Genomic DNA, 6,952 nt, shown 5'->3' with positions numbered 1-6,952 from the left:
GCTTCTTCACAGATGCTTTCTCTTCTATATTACTTTCATTTAGGAAAATCCATGGTAGCGATCCTTGAGCAAAAAGCTTTTACACCTTTTAGTGAGATGTCGTATTAATTTACCATAAGACATTTCTTGCTCTCAGAATGAGTGGGTCCTGATTGGTTCCAGCATCAGCTTCCATCCAATTTCTAGAACCATGACTGACCTGGAGTCCTAAGTCCCCATTGCCAATACCAGGTAATTTTCAATTTCTTCCTTTATGGTAGATGATTTCTCAGTTACCTCAATATTATGCCATAATATTTTCATTCTTGTATGCCAAATCAGTAGCTCTAGTGGACCACATATAGAAACTTCAATGCCAGAATATAGGTAAATAATTTTTTGTGATTCCAACATGTAAAATAGATAAACATGTGTGTTTTGGCTCAACTAGTATCTATCTCACAAAACAATACTGAAATTTTAAAGTTAGATATCATCTTGCCTAGCCCCATCATTTTATTTCATAGCTAAGTGTTCTTATTTTAGATCTTTGCTTTTATTTTTTTCTCTGCAGCCTAGTTTAGAAATGAGAGAATTTGCTGACATTTTATGATCAGTACAAATTCTTCCCTTGAGTTTTATTTTCCTATTTGTACCACTGTCTAATTTCTTATTAATTTGTACAGTGTTCTTGCACTTTGTCTTCTGAGTTTCCTCTGTTCAAATATTGTCTTAGATTAGGATATAATCTAATCCTATTTTATTCGTGATTATGTAAAATTGATAGGTACATCAATTTCATAGAATATTTGAATCAGAAATTTCTTTTATTACCAGGTCTTCCCTTAATTTTCCAGCAGGTAGCAGAACCGGTGATTTGGAGAAAGCAGTTTTAGCAGACAATCCCATTGAACTCATCCCAAGTCCTTACTTAACTTTAACACCGCAGCATTTGACAATGCTGACTACTTCCACAATTCCTTACATAATAGATGTATTTCCAGCTTTCTTTCAGTAGTTTCATTTGTATAAATCTTCCCCTCTATCCTTTCATTTCTGTTACCCAAGATTCTATGCTTACCCCTCCTCTTCTTATTTTTCTCACAATCTTTGATGTTCACTGCATATATTATATTACTATGAAGCCTTTATAGCTAACTCATATCTCTTCCAGAAACTCCATGCCTTAACACTTCACAGGCATTGATCATTTGTGACCATTTAAATTTTATAACAGTATCACAAACTCAACATATCCGAAATTGTATCCAAGTCAGTTATTCCAGTTCTGGGTATGAATTTCATATGTATGTCTCCATATCTGGCCTTTGCCAGTGCCATTTCCTTGACTGAGGAATTTTTAAAATGATACTTGGAGTAGGTGCATGAGAAGCAATTTTAAATATGTGCTTGAGGAGCAAGTGCTTCTATATTACATATTTAATCATTAAATGTAATGACTTATGATTTCAGAGATATAAATCGACATATTTTGTCCATTCCATTATATCTCTTTGGAAACCGAGTTTTGTGAGAAAAAGTAATTTTGTCCTAGATCATTACCTGAGTTTGTAGAAAAATCAGAAAGTGGCCAAAGCCTTGGATTAAGTGTTTTTCCACAATACCAGGTTGTCTTTATTTTTTAGATACAAACATAGGCCAAACGTATTTTAATCATTTTATATTGCTCTTATTTTTTCAAGGATGCAAATTAGGCTACTTGAGAATAAAATATCATGAGTGCCTATTGTTATCATTATGCTTCTAACGGAAGAAAGTGCAGTATGCTTCTATAAAATTATTTGAGAGCCTTCATAAAAAGATGCTATTGGCATGTCTGTTTTTAAATGCTGTATTTCTATTTATAAAGCAGAATAATGAAAAATACTCGGAATATTTGTCTGTATAAATTCTTCTATTTCAGGAATTTTGATTTTTAAGATATTGCTTTATTTAACAGCATTACTTTTCTTCAATTATTTATCATTTCGCCTTCTCAAAGTATCCTCTTACATTAGTCTGCTTTCACAATGCTATAAAGATACTACCTGAGACTGGGTAATTTATAAACAAGAGAGGTTTAATTGATCCACAGTTCCACATGGCTGGAGAGGCCTGAGGAACCATAATTATGGTGGAAAGCAAAGAAAAACAAGGCATGCCTTACATGGCAGCAGGAGAGAGAGAAAGCACAGAGGGAATTCCAGGTGCTTGACAAACAACCAGATCTGGTGAGAACTCACTCACTATTATGAGAATGGCATGGGGATCACCTCCCACCAGGTACCTCCCTTGAATGTGGGGATTACAATTAGAGATGAGTTTTGGGTACCGACCATATCACCTCTCTTTCCTGTCCAATATCAGGGTCAAATCTATTTTATATCAGAATAAGAGAACCCTTCTTTATACTCATAACCATGTGAAGTTGACTTCTATCAAATGGATAGATATAAATAAATACAAAAAAGTGTTTTTTTCCATTTAGGCTGTTCCTTTCGCAGATATTTGCCAAAGATATTAAAATATATATTTCAGCAAGATGTGGAAAATATTCCTCAAAACAGTTTTGTTGTTTTTCAGGCCAGTTTTTAGTTGTATATTAATTTGACCCAAAGGGGTATAATCCTTTACACCAATGTGTAAAATAATTAATTCCATGTTGCCATTATATTAGAATAAATAACAGCTAACACTGTCAGCATGGAGTCATTGCCAGCTAATATTGTGATAGAATTAGGCTCAAAATTTCTTATCAGCTTGTTTAGTGAGGGTCTTTCTGTGCTAGTAAAGAAATTAATTTATTGCTTGTGATTATTTCAGAATTGATAACCTTGGTTATTGATCTGTACTTTACCAATAATTGTACCATTGAGTTTATATTTGAAATCGACAGGGTAAGTAATTTTCCTCTCTCCAGTTCTCAAACTATTCACAAGTTTTTATCTCATTACCATATTAAATAATGTCTGCAAGGAATTTAATGTCTTAATAAAAAGAAGAGAAGTAGCAAAAAATCCATTATAGGTATCTTACAAATATTATGTATAATAATTAAAAATTAAAACAATTTTTAAAACCTCTTATATATGAGAGTGAGTTGGTTGAATTCTAAATACATAGCGTCTTCCACTTTAATCTTTTTTTTTAGATGGAGTTTCGCTCTTGTTACCCAGGCTGGAGTGTAACGGCGTGATCTCGGCTCACCGCAACCTCCGCCTCCTGGGTTCAGGCAATTCTCCTGCCTCAGCCTCCTGAGTAGCTGGGATCACAGGCATGTGCCACCATGCCCAGCTAATATTTTGTATTTTTAGTAGAGACGGGGTTTCACCATGTTGACCAGGATGGTCTCGATCTCTTGACCTCGTGATCGACCAGCCTCGGCCTCCCAAAGTGCTGAGATTACAGACTTGAGGCACCATGCCCAGCCTCGCTTTAATCTTGAGAGGATTTTTTTCTTCTCACTCATTTTTTAAATTATATTTTCTAAAAATGTTTCGTTTTCTTCCTACAACACATGATTTAGAAACTTGCTTTTAAGGATTCATTCATAGCTGTATTTAATAAATAATACATATGGGCGCCCTAGGAAACATGATAGTTGTAAGATAGGTTAGCGATAACCAGGTTATTTTTCACCAATATGCTTCTAATCTAATAAGAGAGATAAAACATGCCCATTTAAAAATCATCAATGACTAGACTCTATTTGAAGACAGATATTGGACTGAACAAAGGAAAATGATATTGAAATAGGGAGAAGAGTTTTCATTCTGTTGAGTAGTTTTATAAAGTTCCATGGATAGGAACTGCCACAGTAAACGGACTGGAAATGTTACAAGGAAAGATATATAAGCAGTAAACATTTCACAGTAAATAACATAAATGAGGGATCTCATTAAAATATTGTATGCAAACTCAAATAATTTTTAATTACTAAGGCATAATAAAGCCATAACTATTTAAAGCAGTAAAAGAGGGTGGATAGAAATTAAATAGAATCAGCCGGGTGCGGTGGTTCACGCCTATAATCCCAGCACTTTGGGAGGCTGAGGCAGGCGGATCACAAGGTCAAGAGATCGAGACCGTCCCGGCCAACATAGTGAAATCCTGTCTCTACTAAAATATAAAAATTAGCTGGGCGTAGTGACGCGCATCTGTAGTCCCAGCTACCTGGGAGGCTGAGGCAGGAGAATTGCTTGAACCCAGGAGGCAGAGGTTGCAGTGAGCCGAGATCATGCCATTGCACTCCAGCCTGGCGCCTGGCAACAGAGCAAGACTCTGTCTCAAAAAAAAAGAAAAGAAAAAGAAATTAAATAGAATCTAAAATATGCCGCAAAATCATTATAATTCTAATTGGTAAGCAAATGTCAGTTTAAATTTTTTTTTGAAAAAAATGAACACAATCAAGATGCATTTTATGTGCTAGAGTGTGCTACAATAAACCTAAGAGTGGCAGCTTAGAAATCCTAGGTTGTAGGATAAATCTAACTCTAATTAGAAATTAGGTAAACCACTGAACGACACAGTGCATTTGATATACAGGAATACCATATGCTTAAGAGATGAGTTTCATAAAGTAAGGTAAGAAGATATTATTCTTCAACTAGGAATATCTGTATACATCAGAAGGCAGGTTAAATTGCTATTTTAGTGGAAATAGCTCAATGACATCTTGGTGGATCCCTATGCTCAATTTAGCTGTGAAAGAATCTTAGGGATAACAACTCTCTATCCAAAAATCACACAATTTGTTCTCCTCTCCCCATGGAACCAGTCTTTTATTTTTATTCCCTGAGCAAGCATGCTTGACCCTCCAAACTGTTCTCCTAGCATCCACTCTCTTTAGTCAACTAATCTATTCACATTTCGAATATGAATTAAAGTATGCCATTTTTTTGTCTAGATACTATAGTGATTTGCCATTTTTCTTGTAATATTCATTAAAAGGTCACAAAAGCCCTTCATGTGTCCCCTGCCTACCTCACTAAACTCATCTTGAACCACTTAATTCCTTGTTCAGCCACAGTGGCCTTCTTTCAGCAGTTAAATTCAATGTGCTTCCTTTTGACTCGTGATCTTTACACATACAATTTCTTTTGAGGTTACCTCTATATTCCTCTATTCAATCTCAGCTGCTACAATCAGACAGACAATGGGAGGACTTTTTTTTTTTTTTCTATAGTGGAAACCTTAGCAGTAGATAGTAACTTAAGTATTTATTTATTTTGAGACAGTGTCTCATTTTCTCTTCCAGGCTGGAGTGCAGTGGTGTGATCAGGGCTCACTGTAGCCTCAACCTCCCTGGCTCAAGGGATCCTCCTGGACTCAAGGGATCCTTGATTCTCAGCCACTTGAGTAGCTAGGACTACAGAAGAGTTTGGATGGATGTGTTCAGGGAGGGGTTCAGCTACTGGACAGTCCAACTCAAGGGGAAGATCATCTTCCCACTCCATCCCCTCCCCTTCCAGCTACCCATCTGTCCTGCTAAGAGACACCTCCACAACTCAGTAAAACCTCACATTCACCTTTGAGCCCATGTGAGCTAAATTTTTCTGGTATGATGGTCAAGAGCTCAGGAAATAGAAATCTGTCACACTGGCTCACTGTCCAATGGCAGAGGGTCCACTGAGCTGGTTAACCCTTAAAGCCATCTGTGGACGGCAAGGATAAGAGAGAAGTATAACACAGGGGTTGCAGGCATCCACCCTACCACAGGGCTGGAGCCCAAAGCACTTGCTGCAGCTTCTGCATCTGCCCATCTCCATGCTCCCACTCCTGCAAGGGGTTTGAACAGCAGGCAAGGGAACAGCGAGCCACATCCCTGTCACACATCCTGCAAGGGGGATCAGGGAACTCTCCCATTTCGTTAGTCTGGAAAGGCCGTATTAATCCTGCAGTAAAAATAAGCTATATTAGTCTATTTTTTTCACTGGCATGAATAAATACTTGAGACTGGGCAATTCACAAAAAACGGGGATTAACTGGCTCATGGTTCTGGAAGCATGGGCAACAGACATCAGCTTAGCTTATAGTGAGACCTCAAAAGTTTACAGTCATGTCTGAAGACAAAGGGGAGTCATCAAAAGCGGGAGCAGGAGAGTCAGGGCAGAGGTGCTACAAACTTTTAAACAGCCAGATCTTGTGAGAACTCACTATTGTGAAGATAGTACCAAGTCATTGCAAGGACAGTGCCGAGAGGAATGGCACTGAACTGTTTGCAATAAACTGGCCTCCATGATCCAATCCGCTCCCACCAGGCCACGTCTCCAACACTGAGGATTAAAATTCAACATGAGATTTAGAGGAGACAACATCCAGACTATATCATAAGCCCTACGGTAAAAATGAAACAAAATATGTCTGTGTTTTAATCACACAATGTCTGATGAGACTCATACCCGTCTTCTAGGGTACTTGTCCACCCTGCAGTGGCTCAATGATTCAGGTTTTCCATATCAACATGGAGATTTTCCCTAATTACTGTGAAAGTGAAAGACAGAAGAGAAGTATGACATCAAGGATTAAATGCTTAGAAGTGATACATGTTTCTTCTACTCACCGATCATTTGGGAGAACAATTATGTGGTCTTTCTTATCCTCAGAGGATGTAGGGAGTGCCTTCTTTTATGTACCCAAGAAATAGAGAAAATGAGAGTGGTGGTCCTATATGTGGCATTTTAATTATCAGTTGTTATTTCACGATTTCTTTAAAGTATCATATTTAGAGGACAAAAACAAATCCAAATTTGATCCTATGCCATTCTTGATGCTTCCCAGTTGAAAGTGTCTGTTTTAATAAATATGTTCAATCATTTTATTTTTTCATTCACATTTTAGGGCAGTATTATAGATAGTTTGAAATAGCTGTTGATCTGTATCTTTCTTCCAGCTCTGTTTACCATGCTTACCAGGACTGAAAATCTTACCTTTTACTAGAACGTAGGTGTTTGGATATGAGAATAGTTTCCCC

The sequence above is a fragment of the Sapajus apella genome, unplaced genomic scaffold, assembly GCF_009761245.1.
Source record: "Sapajus apella isolate SASKATOON/1434 unplaced genomic scaffold, GSC_monkey_1.0 scaffold14, whole genome shotgun sequence".
Lineage (NCBI taxonomy): Eukaryota > Metazoa > Chordata > Mammalia > Primates > Cebidae > Sapajus > Sapajus apella.
Note: the sequence above shows the minus strand (reverse complement) of the source record.